We start from the raw sequence: 20,703 nt of genomic DNA, 5'->3' as shown, positions 1-20,703 counted from the left end.
AGGCATTCTATGCACAATGCCCTTTACATAAATGGAAAGAAGAAGATGATAAAGCAATATCAATTTACATAAATGCTAGCCCATTAATAACTTTGCAGATCAGGTTGAGGTCAAGTATTCAATTAAGTTCCAATATAATGATGGTTCTTTCTGCTAGAAATCTGATTCTCACCTATCCTGAAAATCAAATGATCCAATCTTGGGAATTAGTGGTGTCACAAGCAATTAGATTAACATGTTTGTATTCTGCAGTAAAAACATTGGAAGAAAAAATGCTTTTGAAAAACATTAAAATTATATTAAATTTGATTGAATTGTAGAACCAATTCCTGAAATGTTGTTCCTAACTGACAATTCATTCTAAAAGCTTTATATTATAGAAGATATTTATAGTTAGATGAATATATGTTTACTATTGCCTAGCAGTGAGTTTTTTGTTTGTCTTTCTTCCTTTTTGATTTTTTTGTAAACAAAATGTATTTCTTTCCCTAGGCTCTGGTTGTAAATTAGCATTTGAATTCAAATGACAGCATGTTCCTTTTCTTTTCCTGTACAATTCTTGTCACAAATGTGCTGTTTTTAATGGCAAATCAGCTAATTAAAGACAGTGTGGTGAGGAAAATGAATGGAGTTAATTGAATTAGTATTAAAACACTTAGTAATTAATCACTTCTTGCATTGCAATTATTCAGAGCTTAAAATTGTTGGCAAAGCTTATTCTTATCCATATGTTTTCTCAGTATTACTAGCATTTAAAAAAAAAAAAACACATTCTAGGCATATCCTAAATGTGCAAAGTGTGCAAAGGAATCATGACTTCATTTAAGATTTGTGTAAATCTAACAGAATTCATAACGTTACTAGCTTGTCCTTAAGATCCTATATTTAAGTGTTAACTTTCCTGTGGAAAGTTAATAGATACTGAAAAGAGGACTCTGGGACAAAATATTAGTGCAAGTACTTGCCTTGAGTCATTACTTTCCTTTGCAACTTGTGGGCTGCTTGCTGAACACCAGCTGCTCTTCACTCTTAGCATCTCTGACTTCTAGGAAGATTTTGACCTTCAGGTCCCAGGTATTTGAATGACTTTTGTCCTTACTCACCCTGCTTGCCTGAAAAATCAACTAATTCACATCTTGTGAACCTTCCCTCTAATTTGTGAGTCAGCCTAGCGAAAGCTTTCTAGTCTCTAATGGGTACAGCTCTCCTTTGGAAATACAGAAGTTAATGGAAGTAATACATATATGGTATTGACAAATTGGATAATTGCGAATGGAAGACTGGCACGGACAGTTGTTTATTTAAATCACTTTCAATTCTGTTGCAGGAAAGTTTAAAATTTGGGCATACATATCAACGAAATATGTAACATGATTTCTGTACACATTTGTGATGACATTTTTCATTCGTTCACTCACTCACTCATTCATTCAGTTAATAGTTCTATACTGGTGGGACCCAACCCTCAAGCCTGACTGAGCATCTGAAACCTCTCTTGGCTATTTTAAAATAGACATGTCCATACCTTGGAAGATTCTTCATTTGTAGGCCCACAGTAAGTCCAGACAACCATATTAATATGGCTATATAAAAGATGAAAGAATGAAAAATGCCAGAACTAAGAACCATTATTCCAGATGTTCTTCTAGGCACTGGGAATATGAAGACCAATAAAAATGGTCCCTGTAAGATCTTACAGTCTAGAACAGTTATGAACCACTGAGTGAAATAATGATCCCTCTTACACATGGCACTGAGACTGAACAATTAACCACAGGGATATATCCAGTGGTTGAGGAAGTTTTTCCCAGAATCATCTTTATTTCTAAACTTCTGAGTTTAAAATGTAATCCAAGTACATTTGTTTTATTGTGTACACAAGAATATTGGGACTGATTAGAGGTAATAGCAAGAAAAATGCTTTCTCAATTATACTTGTAGATACTTAGAATTAATATTCAAAACCACATTTCTAAAATTTATTAGACTATGGCATATGGATGCCAGGCCCAGGTTTTATTCACCATTTTATTGTGACACCAAAACAGTAAGAGACACATAGAAAACACCCAATAAATAATTGTTGAATTAATGACTGAATGAATAATGCATCTGCAAAATGATGATTACATTGGTTATCACTTTGCTTTGACTAAATTAATTTTGCTAATGCTCCCCCATTCTTTTAGTGAAAGTCAAGGAAACCTTTCAGTATTATAAAAGTGGTTTTCTGAATTGCTTCCCCAAATCATGACAGTCATAATGGCTAACAGAAATAATTTTCTCACCTGCTGAGCAAAGTACCTCACCTCTTTAACAATCTGTGCAAAGTCAAATGCTATTGCTGCCAAGATGAGATTTTGAATTCCACAAATCTTGGATCCTTCTTTCTAGAATATATCCAAAACAAGGTTCACAAAACCAAGCAAAACGCTGTCAAGGCAATTACCCTGCTGCTTTCCAATCCCTGACTGTTTTAGAACGCAAATAGCATTGGGAACCAAATCCCATCAAGAATTAATTATGGAATTAGGTGAAAATGACAAGGATGATAGAGAATTTGAGCCAATTTGGAGAATTAACTGAAGAATTAAAACTACAGTAATGTGGCAACAATTGAGAGGATTTATTGTGCTCACAGTATAGCTTTTGCCATGATTTGAGCACATGAGTAAACAGTGAAATGTCTGACACTCTAATTATCAGTCCTCAGACAGAAAGGTGAGGGAATGACCTATCAGGATCAACTCCCAAGAAAAATAATACCCCATGCTCTTCTAATGTTGTTTGTACAGTGCTGTTATAATCTGAGCTCTGCTCTAAGCATCTTGTGAATGTTGATTTCTTCCCCACCACTCTGTGAGGTAAGTCCAGTTATTAATTCCTATTGTTTTTATGGATGAGTGACAGATCAGGAAAAGTGTCAGAACCAGGATTTGAACCCAAGCTTTCTGGCTCCAATGCCTATGATTTTAACCACTGTGCTAAAAAAGGAGAGTTTCAAAACACCCTATTTAGAAGTTCCTACTCTTGGCTGTACAGAGATGATAAATCAAATGTTTTATATATCATCCAGCTTTCAGAAAATTTTGTCATGTTTTCAAACTCCTCTGCCTTCTATTATGACACTGGTTCTCCATTACTGAAAAGCCAGCCTAATCAGCTTTCATTTTTCCCTCCAGAATATAGTAACGTTATTAGATCTACTGTTAATAAGGACCCACTTAAGGCTGAGATATTTGAGGCACAAATGTGCACAATAGGCTCTCAAATAAACTGCTGAGATTCCATGACTCTGTATAAACACTTAGCAGTTTCGGTGATGATGTCTTTGACAGTGTGTTAATGGTGGGAATTCTTTTCAACTGATGGCATAAATATATTTGGAAAATGTCCCTGTGTTATGGGATGTCAGCTTAGAGAGAGAACCACTAAATGAAAGCAGGAGCTTAATGGATCAGGTTGTGACTTCTGAAAAAAAAAAGAAGTAAAGAATTTAACAGAAGACTAAATTCTACTTGTGTGATTGTCTCAGCTCTCTTTGAATAGCAAAATTTCAACTGCATCCAGGTAGTCAGTCACAAAACCCAGTAAGAATCTTTATCTTCTTCTCAAGCCTTCTTAGACAGGCTGCTTGTCCTAAAGAACTGAAAAATCTCTCCTCTTTCCTCTTTGGATTAACCAAAAGAATAGAACATGTAGGTTTATAAACTTGGCATGAGGTCTTAAAATTTGAACTTTGATCATCCTGGTCTTCATTCCGATCATGGCCTTGGTTGTCTTCTACAGGTAAGGTGTGCTGTGTATGACTCACAGGAATTCTTTCCCTCTCGACTAACTAGGCTGCAAGCTCTTGAAAATGTGACACGACTCTGGCATCTCCCAGATGCAGTCGATAATAACCTTCACCTGCAGGCTTAGTCTGGCCAAATTCCTGGACTTGTGAACCTCTGATCAGCAGCAGGTTTGGCATTCGGATCTTACCTTCTTATGTTTCTTCCTTTGGCTGGATTTGTACCTTCGTGGTTTAGTTTCTGGGTTGAGTGCTCCACTGCCCCTCTGAAATGGAAATCTTTCTTGAGTCCTAGATGGCTTGCCGCTTTGCCACCTTGATTTCCTGGTTTTGCGACTCCTGGTCACTGGAATCTATGTGTGAATAGTTTAAGCTTAAAGACCATAAACACCTTAGCTCTGCCATTTCTAGACTTTTATCTTATTTATTATTTACCATGGAATGCTTGGCCACTGAAGGCAAGGGAATCCATTTGTAAATCAAGGGTGTGGCTCCATGTTTAACGTTTGGTTGTGAACAGCTTTCCTGCTCTTGCCCCACTGTCCCCTTCTACCCTACATCTTGGTGAGCTATAAGAAAGCCTACTTTCTCTCTCCTTTGGGGTCAGTTTGAAGATCAGAACTTGCTCTTCTAGAAACTCTCATTATGTAAGAAACCCTTCACAATTCCTGTCTATCTGTATCTCTCTACATCTGTCTCCTCTGCCCGCATCTCAATTTCTCTGCCCTAATTTATGTCTCTGAAATCTCAAAACTGAATTAGTGTACCAACTTCCTAGCTAATCTCTCTGCTTTCCTTGACTCCTTAGAGCATGCCGGGACCAAGGTCCCATAAATACAAACCCAACATGACACTCCTATTGAAAATTCTCCAATCACTCCACATTTTCTAAATATGGCCTCCTAGGCATTTCAAGGTTTGGACCTACTCATGCAGACTTACTGCCTGCTAACTTCCTCTTCACCTTTCATACTCCAGCAGCAATGAAATGCTTATATTTTGTCTATACCTCACCCTCTTTCGAACATAGCACACTGCTTTTTCTTATGTGTATCTCCTAGCTAATCCTTTCCTATGCATGGACCTTTTCCTACCCCTGTCTCCACATCCTGCCTGGAAAAATTCTACTCCCACTTATCATTTAAGACTCAGATTGGAGGTCACTCTAATATCTCTGCTGTGACCCCTCTATGCTGGGCTATGTGTTTCTCTTCTGTATGCATTTCACTTATTAGATTCTGTAGCATGTTTTGTGCCTACCTTTACCATTAGACTGTGATGTCCTTTAGGGCACAGGCTATGTCTCATAAATCGCTGTAACTCCAGCACCTAGCAAAGTTCCTGACACATGGCTAATAAACTTTTATTGCACAGGGAGTCTTCAGGCTGTAAAATGATTCACAGGAGAATTAATGGAGAAGTAACATGGTCCGAGCACTCCTCTGGGAATCAGTGCTCTGTGTCATGCTGGCGAGGTCCCTTAACCTTTCTGTGCCTCCATTCTCTGAGCTGAGAAAAGACCACCTATATTTTAAAGTTCTTTCCAGCTCCATATTTCTATGAAATACAGACTCTTCATGCTGCATTTACGTTTTTGACTATAGAAATTTAACAACTCTCTTGAGATACATGGCAGACACTACATACAGAGTTAAGAAGCTATTGTGAACTAAGTCATTTACACATGTAAGTTCCCCAGGAAATAATGTAAGTGAATGTACATTGAATAAACAAATACATTTGTGTAACTTTTTATAATCTTTAACTTTATATAATCATTTATGTATATATAAATATATAATTTTCTCGTCATTACAACTTGCTTCTGCAAACTTGGCCACTCTTTCCTTGACACTGGATTTAGAAGCTGCTTTCTTCTGTGCTGCTTCATGCTCTTTAAGGTCCAACCCAAACATTGTGCCATTTCACCTTGAAGAAATCAGCATCATATCTCTTCCTCCTCCTCATCTCTGTCCGGGAACTGCATAGGACCTTCCTTGATCTTCTCTGTCTCGTCAATGTTAGCAACGGATGAAGGTTGACAACCTTTTGCTTTTCCCAGTTGCTCTTCCATTTCTTCCTCATCTACTTTCGATTCTTCCTCTTTGTCCCTAATACCATTAGCCAGTCTGTACTCTGACCCTTCTAGTCCTTTACCCCCTTTCTGAAAGATGGACATTTTCTCAATGAAGTGAGAAAATTTCCACTTCATCACTGGTGAGGGAGGAAGTTGTTGGCACAACTACTTTGTTATCCTAACTAACAATTCTTTGGTGTTTTTTTTTTTCCTGCATTTTGTGAAGAAATCTTACCTGTGGTGCCACAGCAAGACCAAGAGACAAGCCATATTCAGGTATAGATAACTTGTCCACATCAAATACTTCTTTATTCTTCATCAGATATGCTGAATGTATGTGGGGGACAAAACATCTTCGAGCCTTCTCTGTTATTTTTCTAAAAAATTTTTTTTAATGTTTATTTTTTTTGAGAGAGATTGACATAGTGTGAACATGGGAGGGGCAGAGAGAGAGAGGAAGACACAGAATCTGAAGCAGGCCCCAGGCTTTGAGCTGTCAGCACAGAGCCTGACGCGGGGCTCGAACCCACGAACCGTGAGATCATGACCTGAGCCGAAGTCAGACACTTAACTGACTGAGCCACCCAGGCGCCCCATTTGAGCCTTCTCTTTTAAATCTTTATCTTTTTCTAAAAACAATTCCAAATTTATTTTTCCTAAACATCTATAAGTTTATCTGGATTGGTTTTGATTTCCTTCACAGGCACTTTCTTCTTGAGAAGCTGCTGAACCATTCCCTTTTTCTTCTGAGAGAAGCAAAACTAATAAAGCTTTGTCATCCTCTCTGTATCTGGCCATTCTACCTTCTCTGTGGATGTGTGTTGGCATTCTTTGGACAATCAAACTGAAGAAGCCAGCTCACAGCCAGGAAGTCTAGACCTTGGCTGCAATAACAGTAGCAAAGAGCACTGCAATTCTCGTGCAGACAGATTCATTATAAACTTCCATTCTGCTCATCGGCTGCTGTCAAACATGGAGGGCAAGAATAGAGGAGCCAGGATGTAGCTGGCAGGACAGTTGATACACACACAGAATCTCTTACAGCTGAAGAAAGATACAATACTTTTCCTCTTTAGGTGGCTTCTCAAAGTGGAACATAGCACATTTATTTAATTATATTTTGTTTTATTTTACTGTACCTCACAAACTATGTCATTCTGTTTCAAAGTGACCCTGGGGCTGCATTTTTCTTTTTCTTTTTTTTTCCTTTAAATTTTTTAAGGTTTATTTACTTTTGAAGGAGAGAGAGACAGAGCCCGGGCCAGGGAGGGGCAGGGAGAAGGAAACACATAATCCAAAGCAGGCTCCAGGCTCTGAGCTGTCAGCACAGAGCCCAATGTGGGCTCGAACTCATGATCCGCGAACTGAAGTTGATGCTTAACTGACTGAGCCACCCAGACACCTCTGTATTTTTCTTTTTCATAAACCCACATACACATATGTGAGTTTTAGTCAATAGGGTGAAAAACCCACACAAACATCTGTGAATGTGTGTGTGTGTGTGTGTGTGTGTGTGTGTGTGTGTGGTGGAGAGAGTATATATAGTTCTGATAACCTATGTACTAAAACCAAAGCATTATTTATTTTTAAAAAAGTTTTTTTTCTAGAATTTACTGAGTGTCAAGACTTTCATTATATTCAGTGGGCAGTCTAATCATCAGTAACAACTAAATCAAAATTATCAATGAAGTTATATTTTTCCATACCACTAAATACTTATTTCTTCAGCATCTGGGGAACTTTCTAACTCATTTCTCTATGTTTCTGGTAGAATATAAGTTCTGGAAATTCACCATTTTACTTAAAATTCTGGCCCTGCATTTCCTACTTCTGTGGCAAGATATCTGACTTTCCTGTAGCTTAGATTCCTCTTCTATAAAATGGAGATTAATATTAGAGAAACTACACATAGATCAGGGTAGGTATACCATATGAATTACTACATGCAACATGAAACAAAAATATAAAAAAAATTAAACAAATTAGAATTGCCTATCATACATAATATACTCAAAATATTATTTTAGTAGATTCTTGCTAAATATATGGGGAATAACATGAAGGTGATAAGCATCTAGACAATAAGAATCAAGGAGATAAGCCATATAAACAAAAAGTCTACTAAGAGGAAAAAATAATGCCCTTATGGAGACGTGAAATGTATTATAAGGATTCAAAGTTGAGATATATCACTGACATTGAAATTTTTCTAAAAATGCATTATTGCTTAGCCAAACAAACCTACTATGTTATATATTGTGCCTCATGCTGGAAATAGAATGGGAGCAAAACATCTAGTTCATTACCTTGTGGTACTTAGAGAAGATATACACTGAATGATTTTTTTGCATTTATGAAATTTAGAATGATAAAGTTTTATATCCTATATAAACACATAAAATATAAATCCAATTTAATCTGTGTGGAAGACAGGGAAGATATTACGGAGGAAGTAACTTTTTTGACTGAAAACTGTAAGTAAATTGTTACTGAGTGCAGTAAGAGGTGGGTAGGAGGAGTAATGGAAGAAAAAAAAAAGTTTATTAAAATCAATAAGATTAGTAAAAAGTAACTCCTAAAAAGCCAAAACCAAAAAACAAACCTGACCCATATCAAAAGTCTTTCCATGCTTTTGGGGATCATCCTTACCACTGTATCAGAAAATTATCATAGGGATGCCGGGGTAACTCAGTCAGTTAAGCATCCAACTTTGGCTCAGGTCATGGTCTTAATGTTTGTGGGTTTGAGCTCCACCTTAGGCTCTGTGCTGACAGCTCAGATCCTGGAGCCTGCTTCAGATTCTGTGTCTCCCACTCTCTCTGCCCTTCCCCTGCTTGAGTGCTCTCTCTCAAAAAAATAAATAAAAACATGAAAAAATTTAAAAAATAGAAAATTATCATGAATAGCTAATGCAATAAAACTTTATACAATGATAACAACATAAATATTCATATCAAAATTTTAAAATAATTATCCTACACAGTGTCTCATTTAAACTGGACAGTTACTAGATGACTTCCATATGAATGTTTTCATTTTACTAAAAAGCTGAATGGCGTGTAAAGCTGAATGGTGTGTGCAAAGTCACACAGCTGATATTTTCAGAAGACATGTGATCAAACTCTAGATACTGAGGGGTATGCATTACAGAGAGACCTGGCCTCTTTGTACTGATCAGGGCTCAATCTGTAAAGTGAATGGTGGGAAAAGCTGCTCATTCAACAAATACCTGATATTTACTTACCAAGCACCAGGCACTGGCTTAGGTGTTAGGGATAAAGTAGTGAACAATATAAGATACAATCCTGTCTTTGTGGAATTTATCTTCTAGAGGTGAGAGGCAGAAATTATACAGGATTCATGGACAAAATATGTAGTATGTTGGTGGTAGTGAGGACTCAGAACAAAAATAAAACAAGAAAAAGGGATAAGGAACATCAAGAGAAATCTTAGAGGGGTTATAGAAAGCCTCACTGGAATGGTAACATTTGATTAAAGCCCTGTGGGAGAGGAGGGATAGAGTCCCACTGAGATCTCAGAGATGGGTTTTCCAAGTAAAGACAATGAATGTGCAAACACCTTAGGCAGGAGGTGTCTGAGGCCAGGTATGTGTTTGTGGAACAAGGAAATCAGTGTGTTTAGAAGAGAAGGAACACTGGGAGAGTAGCAAAAAGAGTAACAAGGGGCCAAAATTCACAAGAATTCTTAGGGCATTGCAAAGATTTTGGCTATTTGACTGAGGGAGACAGGCAGTCATTGCAGGGTTCAGAGCAAAAGGATGGTATCTGGTTTCCATTAAATAAAAATCACCTCGTCTGTTGTATTGCCACGAGACTCTGTTGACAGAAAATGTAGAAAAGTCAGTTAGAAGGCCATTGGAATAATCAATGACAGTGGATATGGTCAGTGAATAGGAGATGGTGGAACAGGATCAAATTCTGGATATCTTTTTAAGATTAAGATGACAGGATTTGACTTAGGACCAGATGTGGGGTATGCAAGGAAGAGAGGCGTCAATGAAAAGCACAGTATAAAATGTAATAGTTCATATTTCACCCTCCTTCATTTGCCAGCTAGGTTTGTGAGTATGTGCTGCTGTTGTTTACCTTGTTTTTATCGTTTTTATCTCTTTGTTGTTTTTGTAGGAGTGGTCCGAGAAAGAATAGAGAGTAAGAAGGGTGAGGGAAATTAATGTTACTGGGGGTAAGTTCAAAGAGACTGTAAGAGCTATATTCCCAGCAAACTTGCAATAAAAATATCATTACAGTAAGCAGGGCCCCATTGCTTATTCTGTTTTTCACCTAAAAAACAGTTACTGTCCCATAGGCAGAAATTACAGGAAATGGCAGAATTGGGTTAGATGTTCTATGGAATTTGGTTGATTATAACAAAATCAACAGTAATTATGCAGACAGCATCCTTTAACAGATACTAACAGCTGATTCATGCAAATCATTTGGAATGTTTTTATTCTCAGTAATATTTCACCTGGAATAAAAATGAAGTATTGTGCTTACACATGGAAAGCCATGCTTATCAGTCTGCATTTTTCCCAAACCTGGAAGTTGAACTGCTTTGAGAGAAAACACCTTGAAGTGAGTACTTGGAAAGTGTACTTAAGGAGTAGCGGGACAGATATTAGTGCTGAACAATGACAAGTATGACATAGGTGCTAGACTTCACACTGAGGGGTCACCGCACACGTTATTTCACAATGGCTGCCTCAGTAGATGAGCTGACATAGCAACCCACCGCCGGTGCCATAAACAATTGCCAATTTCATTTTACAGGAGTCACATGGATGAGTTGAACCAGAAGAAGTGATGATGATAGATGAAACTGAATATGTATGACTCATTCAGAGCTGCCTTATTAGTCCAGGGGAGCTAACACGGATTCAGCATTGCAGAGCCCAGGTTCAAACCTCAAGGCTGCCATTTATTAGCTAAATGAACTTGAGCAGACCACTAAGCTGGTTTCCTCACTTTAAAAAGGAGGAAATTAATGTAGACTTGCACTGGAGAACCATGTGAGTCAAATGAGACAATGCATGTGTAAAAATGGTTAAAATACTGTATAAATATTTGATGTTATTATTGAACAGGCTTTCCTTTGGAAAATGGAAAGGAGAGAATAGGAATGAGTTAGCAGTTATTGAAAACTCTCCTTGATCTCAGGGATTGCCCACATGCTACTCCATTTAACGTAAACAAGAAGGGCATATCTCTATCTTGCTAGCTATCCACGCATCCAAGAATTCTGTTGTGTATCTTGCCCACTGTCACTGTGTATGTTACAGTCAAGATCCAAATTTAGGTCCATCTTTGCTCCCAAGCCTGAATAATTCCTATTATACTAAGTCACTGCCTGTGAATTTTACTTGGAGCCACACTGTGTTAGAAATGGAAGATATAATAGAAATCACCTTGTGGAATGGTTTTCAAATATTTAGCTGTAAAGTCCTATTGGGAGCCTCAATATTTGCTAGAGTAGGGCTGCCCTTATTAAAGCAGATGTGGGGACTCCAAAATGACTTCCCTACCTGGCTTTCCTCCACTTTTCCTCTTGGGATTGTGGAAAATGTAGGGTTTGAAATATATGAACTAAGCTTATCCCCCCTCAGTTTAGTGACTAAAAACAGAGGCCAATGGAGTGTAAATGATTTACCCAAGAGCACAAACATTTTTAACTCCAAAACAAGAACATGGAGCTCAGTTCTGTGGAACTTTAGTAACATATGCACCCATAGGCTTCCTGCAATAGTCCTACAGCACTGATATTTGAAGGATCTCATTAAATTATATTCCTATTTCCCATCCAACTTCTGAACAAGTTAACATATATGAAAAGGATTTCATCATATGGAGATAAAAACATCATTCACGTAATTGGTGGAGCTGCTGGAAAAAAATGGCTCATTGTATGGTAACAAAAGACTTTTCCTCAGAATCAGGGCTTACCTTGTCATAGGTAGGACCCCCCCCCCCCACCAACACACACATACACCAAGGAGGAACTTTTACCAGTAAATTTACCATTATGGATAAAACTGGACCAAAATATAAGCTTATTGGAGACCATACTCTAAAACCGAATGGTTAGAGGGTTGAGTTCTGACCACCCAGTTTCTTTTTCATAATTTACCAAATTATCCATCCTCCATGAGAATACAGGGACAGTAAGAGTTCAGTGCTATCTTAATATAAGACTCTTGTTATGAAACAACACGTCAGAAATATCGGCTTGTGACTTTACCTAATGCTCTTCAAAGAGCAGAGATCTGAGATTACACATAATAGCATATAGTTTTATTGTGTTTAAAATTCTGGCTTTAATTTCTGATTTTTTGTCATACTATTAAATATTTACATTTTCATGAATGTATCCAAGTGTTTGAGTACTTATCAAATTTATGAATGTTCTGTATTTCTTGGTGGTTTCATAATTTATTTATTTATATTTATTTATTTAATTTTTTTTTCAACGTTTATTTATTTTTGGGACAGAGAGAGACAGAGCATGAATGGGGGAGGGGCAGAGAGAAGGAGACACAGAATCAGAAGCAGGCTCCAGGCTCTGAGCCATCAGCCCAGAGCCTGACGCGGGGCTCGAACTCACGGACCGCGAGATCGTGACCTGGCTGAAGTCGGACGCTTAACCGACTGCGCCACCCAGGCGCCCCAAGTGGTTTCATAATTTATACATGAACTTATTTCTGAAACTAAAAGTAATCGCAGTGACATGTTATAGAAGGCAAAACTAAATGTGGATAAAATCTTGAAATAGTGCTTTTCTCTCTGATCCTGAAAAAAGAGAGTCAAAGTGGTTGTCGTATCTTTAAAACAGAAGACTTCCCAAGGTCAGGGAAGAAATTGGAGTCTTAGAATTATTGAGACCATGCAGGACTTATGAGAATCATATAAAGAGCCTGTGGATAGATGGTAATTGAGAAAAGAGGCTTGGAGGTAAAAAGGGATTTGAAACACACATCCTTCAGGTAATGTTAAAGAGTTGTTGAAGATCCTAAGTAAAATTCCAATACATCTTGAATCTATGATTAAAAGAAGATTACGAATTGTCCCTCGAAAATAACGATTCAATTTAATTCAAAAACAGGTTTAGCATTTGGGAGCAACAATTTAAAAAGCCTTCATTGAAAAGTCAATGCACTGTGGTGATCGTGAAGACCTTCTTCCTATGTAATTATAAGGTATGGTTTCAACAGCTAGGAGTTCAAAATAAAGTTGCAATTATTTTAATATAAAAATTAATATAGATCTAAGCTTTAATGGTGAAAGCTCCAAAGAGCAAATTATAGATTTCTTCTTATTATTCTCCCTTTTCTTCTGAATCTCAAGTCTAACTTCTATCACTAAGAGGCAGATCCCTCTGGTGAAAAACCCATCTCTACTGACAATGCTGTTGTCACTACTTCAACTCATCCTCCAACTCTGAACTTCAATATCACTTCCACAAGGAGGTCTCCTATGATCTTCAAATAATAGTGAGTTTCAAAAAATAATGCTGTGTTTCTCATATCATCCCAAGATTTCTCCTCTGCCTTTGATCTGAGCTTGTAATTTTGTTCATTTGGTGAGTCAGAAATGTTTATTGGGCATCTATTACATGTAAGACATGTTTCTAGGTTCTGGATATACAATTATGAATAAGACAGACTAGACCGCTCTCCTTATGGAATACACATTCTAGAGGGGATACACCATGCCATCAAGGGTCTTAATACTCTGTTTTTCCTTCTGATATTTGCTAAACTTCTACAACAGTGGTTAATATTTTGTGGGTTCTCCATAGATATTTACTAGCTAAATAATGAATAAACAAGTGGAAATTATGGGGAATAAATTAATTAATAAATAATATGTAAGATATTGATAAATACTCTGCAAGGAATTACTACCGAGTGAAATAATTGATAGTGACTGACTTATCCTAGATCGGTCGTCATGAAAGACCTCTCTGAGGTCTTGACATTGAAGCTGAGATATTCAGTGCTCGCTTCGGCAGCACATATACTGAAGCTGAGATATTCATGACAGAAAGAAATCAATTTTATGTGCTATTATCCAGAAATTATCATGTTCTCAGAAAGTCCAAGCAGTGGTTAGAGGCCTGGAGTTTGAGATATGTCAGAAGAAGAGAAAGGGAGAAAGAGAGAGAAGAGAAGAGAAGGAAAGAGAAGGGAAGCAAAAGAAGAGAAGAGAGACATCAAGGTGAACTAAGGCAACAAGCTTGAGTAAAGAAGTCATTTGAAGTGGATCTTCTGGGTATAATTGTCACTATGTGGATGAGAGATCAACCATCTGAATTCCTTTCTCACAAAACTGAGAACAAAGGTAAAATAACAGTTTTACATCACCATGTCCTACAGTTGTTTTACAACAAAGAATAATTGAACCGTGTCTTTATAACCACTTCTGCATTCACAGAGCTCCATTACTGGCCTGTATTAGGTGAGAAAGAAAAATTGGACAAAGAATAATTAAACTGAATGAGGAATCACACCACTTCCTGCTTCTTAGATTCTCTAAGCTTCAGGCTCTTTCTTTACATGTAAAGTAAGGACACTACATAATTTTCAGTGATTGAGAAAATGAAATCATCTAATATATGTAATGTGTTTAATATTGTGCTTGCACACTATATGGTAATGGAGGTGGTAGGAGTCCTTTGTTGATTTCATTCAGTTTTATCCACGATGCCTAAAGCATCACCTATTATACATAGTTCTCGTTTGTATTTTTTTTTTAATGAATGAGGGAATGAGTACATAGGGTAATCTACCAGATCCTGTTCAAGTCACTAGGACCATGTACATCACAGTGGCTCTAGATATTCTGTCAGTTCTAGTATAATAAGTACTATAGTCATAACCTGTGCAATGGACTATATGAGTCAAGAGTGCAACATCTGATTTTGTCTGGACAAAGAGAGACAGGAAATATTTTACAAAAAAAAAATAAAAGACTTGTTCTATCTTAGAGCATACTTAATTGATGATTATGAATGCATCAAGTAAGCACATTTCTAAAAAAGGAAATTTTGTTTTTGAACAAAGACAAAAACTAGACTGATAAATCACATGTTGAGGGACTTGACGACTGGGGTTGGGCATAGGATAATGTGGAAGAATGACATGGTAATCAGAAAAGCAGAAATCTGATGATGAAGGACTGCACATTTCACAACAATGAGTTTGACCTTCATTGTATAGGGAATAGAGAGACACTTAAAAATTCTATTCAGGGGTCTGGCACTTTCTGACTCTTGATCATTGTGAAGAATGGATTGGAATGCTTGAGATGAAGGCAGTCTAGCTAGGAGGCTGTTGCTATTATCAAGCAGGGAAATGATGCTGACCTGAACGATAGCAGTGGCAGATGATTAGTAAGTAAGGGACAAATATGGAAAAAAAAATTATAGGGATAATTTATAGGACCTAGTTGACTAATTATATATGGAAGTTGAGAAAAATAGTAGACTCAAGGATGATTCATTTTGATTTGCATTACTGAAAACATGATGATACAATCAAGAGAAATTTTTGTTTAGTGCAATTTTGGATATTGTGGTAATCAGATACCGTCTTCCATAATATGGTAAAACAACCAACTTAAAAATCTTAGTGACTAATGAACCCTGTATTTTTATTGCTTACATGACTACATGCTTGCACAGGATTGCAGGCTGTGGGTAGAGCATAGGTCTGTTTCATGTGTCATTCATTCTTCTTGGACCAGATGCTATCTGGAGCATTACCTATATCGTAACAAATGCAGGAGCCCAGGATAAAAAGGAGAAACATGCAGTACCTCTTAAGGTATAGGTACATAGCACACATACTGTCATTTCCATCCACATTCAACTAATTGGTAAAATGGCCAAGTCCAATATCAACAAAGCACCAACACACACTTTGTTCACACCAGGAAACAATACATAGTCCTATAACAAAGGACATGGATATACAATTCTAATATATGGAGGGGAGTGAGGATTTGGAAACAATGGCCAGTTGATCATGACAGCAAGTTAGTACATCAAGTGAGGATATCCATGAGTGTAGCTGAATGGAGAAACACTAGAAATTTCCACACAGGGTCTCTTTCTTGCCCCAAAGTTTCATTACTCTCACTTCATAGTGCTTTGAATTTATTACTTTATGGGGTTTTCTATACTAAGTTACTTTTTATATCACATTTGATTAATTTTTGGACTACTGCATGTAAAGAAAGCTGCCATATTACAAAATGCAGCCAAATGTCTCCAATACTAGCAAGCAATGAATGATGGCAAGTGTAGATGCATGTCAGTACCCTGTAGTCTCAAAGGTTGTTCCCAAGAATGAACATTTTTCCTTAAAAAATCAATCCCATTTTGGCTTCAGTGTGGTACTATTTTTCTAATGCTCAAATTTGGATTCACAACTGTTCTCTTACTGCCTGCAACATGACCAGCACCATGAGGAAGGAGGTAGATAACTTTGCTAAGCGTTCAGGAATGAAAAATCAAGATCAGTCTAACTCCTCTTTGCTTCATAATCCAGGAAGTGACCCTTTTACTTGGCTCCTAGACATAGGAAAGGTGATTGTATACACGTATCTGAGAGTCCACCAAAACCAGTTGAAATTCATAGCCAAGAATAGGGGACTCAGAGTTTTTTGGTCAAACGTTTATAGTAGGCAGAATTAGGGCTTCCCAAAGATGTTCATGTTCTAATCTCCAGAACCTCTGAATATGTTAGGTTATATGGCAGTGGAGAATTAAGGACATAAATGTGATTAGTTTCACTAATCAGCTGACTTAAAGAGATTATTCTGTATTATCTAGGTAGGCTCAATGTAATTACAAGATGGTCCTTCAAAATAGAAGAGGGAGGCAGAAGAAGACATCAGAGTCAGTAAGGGATTTGGAAATGCTGACCTCCTGACTTTGAAATTGGAGGAAATGGACATCAGCTAAGAATACAGCTGGTCTCTAGAAGTTGAAGGAGGTAAAGACCAGATTATCCCTCAAAATCTTTGGAAGGAAAGCAGCCTTGATGACACCTTGATTTTCACCCAGTGAGACCCATTTGAGACAGCTCAGCTTTAGAACCATAAGACAATGTATTTCTATCTTTTTAGGCCTCTAAGTTTGTGGTAATTTGGTACAACAGCCACAGAAAATGCATGCAGCCTCTAAATCTTTTGCTGATGACACTGATACCAGAAATACCAAACGCCTTCAAAGAAAGAGCTCCTCAACATGAGATTAAATTTAGCCTATGGGTAACCACACCAGAGTGCAATAAGATAATTATATCTCTGACAAAGATACAGCCAACAAACTAATCAATCAGGTTTTTCTCCCTTTAAACAGTTTACCAGTCTTTTCTTCCAGAATTCCTTCAAAAATACTGATAACACTGAGGCAAAAACAACAAAAAAGATATCCATTGATTAGCCAGGTGCTAGTAATATGGCTTCCTTCCCCTCTGGCTGGAAGATAGGATCTATTAGGGGAAAAATCTAGTCTTCTTCAACTAAGGTACAAACTTAATGTATCCTATGGGATTGTAAGCTACACATCGGTATAAATAAATAAGTAAATAAACAAACAAACATGCCAAACAAACAAACAAACAAATAAGCTTCTTTGTATCACAGGGCTTTATGCATAGTAGCAATATTTATGCCTTACCACCTCAATATCATCAAAATTCTTATCTCATTCCATTGTCAATGAGCTCAAATTGACTGCCATTTCATTTGACTTTTTTGAGTCTCAGACATGCCTGGCATATAATTCCTACTGCATAATTATTGCTGGAGTAATTACTGACATTATGCTTATTGAATTGACCCAAAGCACTTCAAAATTTATAAACAGTTCTTAGAAATAAATTTTGCATACAAGATCCTTTACAAAGATAGTTTAGAGGGGCGCCTGGGTGGCGCAGTCGGTTAAGCGTCCGACTTCAGCCAGGTCACGATCTCGCGGTCCGTGAGTTCGAGCCCCGCGTCAGGCTCTGGGCTGATGGCTCGGAGCCTGGAGCCTGTTTCCGATTCTGTGTCTCCCTCTCTCTCTGCCCCTCCCCCGTTCATGCTCTGTTTCTCTCTGTCCCAAAAATAAAAATAAAAAACGTTGAAAAAAAAATAAAAAAAAAAAATAAAAAAAAAAAAAACAAAGATAGTTTAGACACTATGGACAAGCCTAGGATAAGTCAACAATATTAACATATTCACCATGTTAAATTAATGGGGCAATAAAAGGCAATTGCTAAAGGGAGAAAAATATCTGTGGGTATAGTTTTAAACAGGATGATTAATACTAGAATATGTTAAAATTGATTGGCAATAAGAGTCTATACTGAGCATTTGGTTATTTTAAACTGTTTTCTTTCATTTTTATTCATTTTTTATGTGTAGTATTCTGGAATAACTTTCCACTAATATGTTTTTCCTTTCTCCAGAACTATGAAATGTAAATGAATTTAATCAATAGGCACTGAGGACTAATTAGTTTTATATACGTATGTGTGTGTGTGTGTGTGTGTGTATGTGTGTGTGTGTGTGTGTATATACACACACACACACACACACACACACACACACACACACACACACACATATATCTTCAGGATATCCAAAACTAAAAATACTACAATTAAAAAAGTGAATATGCTATAAGTGATATTCCAGAAGTGTTATTAGAGGAAATAAAAGCCATTTAAAATAAACAGACTTTTTGGCAGTTGAATACACATGGGTTTCATCTTATATTACTATTTGGTTTGACTAAGTTAAATTTTCCAAGTAAAATAATGATTTGGTTGATATAATGCCCCCCAAGTTCCCATTTGCTATTTCCAGTCCTTGAACGTTTCAAAATCTATAACACTTGCAGGACTCACAGTAAAATACTGGATGGCAAAAAGCAGGTAATAGTGGTCTAGAAAACACAGAGCAATTGGACTCAAATCTATGAATAATATTATTGTGGTTTTAAAAATTTACACAAAACAAATGCAATTAAACTAATTTAGATTAAACCAAACATCTCCGAGTTTATAAGGTGGATGTTGCTTTACACTCTGTAAGTCTAGGACTCCCAGGGCATGAGGTAAAAGTGAAACATGCAACTATTTTGGAAAGAGAGGTTCTTATTCCCCTTATTCTCTGTCCTGATATGAACAAACTTATTCTCTGTTTTGATATGAATAAACCACATGAACAGACCAATTAAAGGTTTCAGGAGCAGAGATAGGTGCTTGTCTTTTTTCTGGGCATGTGGCTGTTTAGCACCCAGAGGCTCAGTCTCTCACAGCAGGATGCAAACAGTTGAGGCTGAAGGAAGAGGGCCCCAGATGTAACCACAAGGAGGCCATGGTTTAGGAAAAGATGTTGATCTGTGGATGTTTGTGGTGGCTGAGACCTGGAAATGTAATTAGAAGATATAGGACCACATTAGCTGCAAAAAAAAAAAAAAAAAAAAAAAAAAAAAAAATGCAGTGAAATGTGAAATGGAGTGATACTAATGCCATTGGAGAGTACCTGTGCTAGTATTCCTCAGATTTTGCTTAAAAAATGTAGAGGTGCTTGGGTGGATCGGCTGGCTCAGTTGGCTAAGTGTTCAACTTCAGCTCAGGTCATGATCTCACGCCCCTTGAGTTTGAGCCTGTGGCAGACTCTGTGCTGACAGCTCAGAGCCCGGAGACTCTTCAGATTCTGTGGCTCCCTCTCTACCACTCCTCTGCTCATGCTCTGTCTCTCTCTCAAATATAAATAAACATTAAAAATTTAAAAAAATGTTAGAGCATGTTAGTAGAAAAGCATTAGAAGGATGTGTGTGTGTGTGTGTGTGTGTGTGTGTGTGTGTGAACATCTTGGTTCTTGTCTCTATCACTTAGCAATTTGGGCAGGTATTTTCACTTCTCTGAGTCTTATGAGAACACTGAAAACTAATCTTCAGTGTTGGATTTTGCCAGAATCTGGAAAGATTTTCTAATTATAGCAATGACCTAAGAAGCACAGCTGGTTTCCAGTGCATATTTTGCCATCAGAAATGGAGTAAACCCACTGGGCTGAAGGGGGGAAGGAGACATGTTATTTCTCCTCCCTTTTCTGCCCTTGTCTCAGACACTGAAGAACTGGATAGACTTTCTGAGAAAGAATGAGTACAGCATTCTTCCTTTCTATCAGTTCCTCTTCTCAGGAGAATATTTAGTGACTTCTATTTTAAAAAATATTTTTAAAAAAAGGGGGCCCCTGGGTGGCTCAGTCAGTTAAGCGTCTGACTCTTGATCAGGTCATGATCTCACGGTTTGTGGGTTCGAGTCCTGGGTCAGGCTCTGTGCTGGAAGCTCGGAGTGTTCTTGGGATGCCCTCTTTCCCTCTCTCTCTGCCCCTCCCCGACTCGCATGTTCTGTTTCTCTCTCTCTCAAAATAAATAAATGAACTTAAAAAAATTAAAATTAAATTAAAATTAAAAAATCAGGATAGGAAGGAAGATTAAAGGAAGGAGACAACAGTGGCTCATTGCATCCTTGAAATGTACATTTACAGAAAAAATAATTAGTGAAGCAAAAACTGAAAGATTCCTGAAAGTAGTGAAAGCTGTAGATTGCAGCTTATAAAATTCATGTTTCCATGTGTAAAGAATGAGAGAATGGGGGTAGAAAATGGCTCCACTTTTATTTAGCAAGACTTTTAGATAAATTTCTTCTTCCTTTTCAGCTGTATTGACATATTACATGGTGTGATATATGTTTAAGGTGCCCACTGGGACAACTTGATACACGTGTATATTGAGAGATGTTTGGGACAATAAAGTT

At 37.3% G+C, this 20,703-nt stretch overlaps 1 pseudogene; it reads right to left on the bottom strand.

Moving 5' to 3' along the window:
• Positions 1-4,084: 4,084 nt before the first annotated feature.
• Positions 4,085-20,703, bottom strand: part of LOC112858655 (putative ATP-dependent RNA helicase DDX10) — a 115,455-nt pseudogene continuing 98,836 nt past the window's right edge.

Source organism: Puma concolor, chromosome B1 (genome assembly GCF_028749965.1).
Source record: "Puma concolor isolate L17-30 chromosome B1, mPumCon1.1.hap2, whole genome shotgun sequence".
Taxonomy (NCBI): Eukaryota; Metazoa; Chordata; class Mammalia; order Carnivora; family Felidae; genus Puma; species Puma concolor.
The sequence above is the reverse complement of the archived record's forward strand: the minus strand, read 5'-3'. Positions and strand labels throughout refer to the sequence as shown.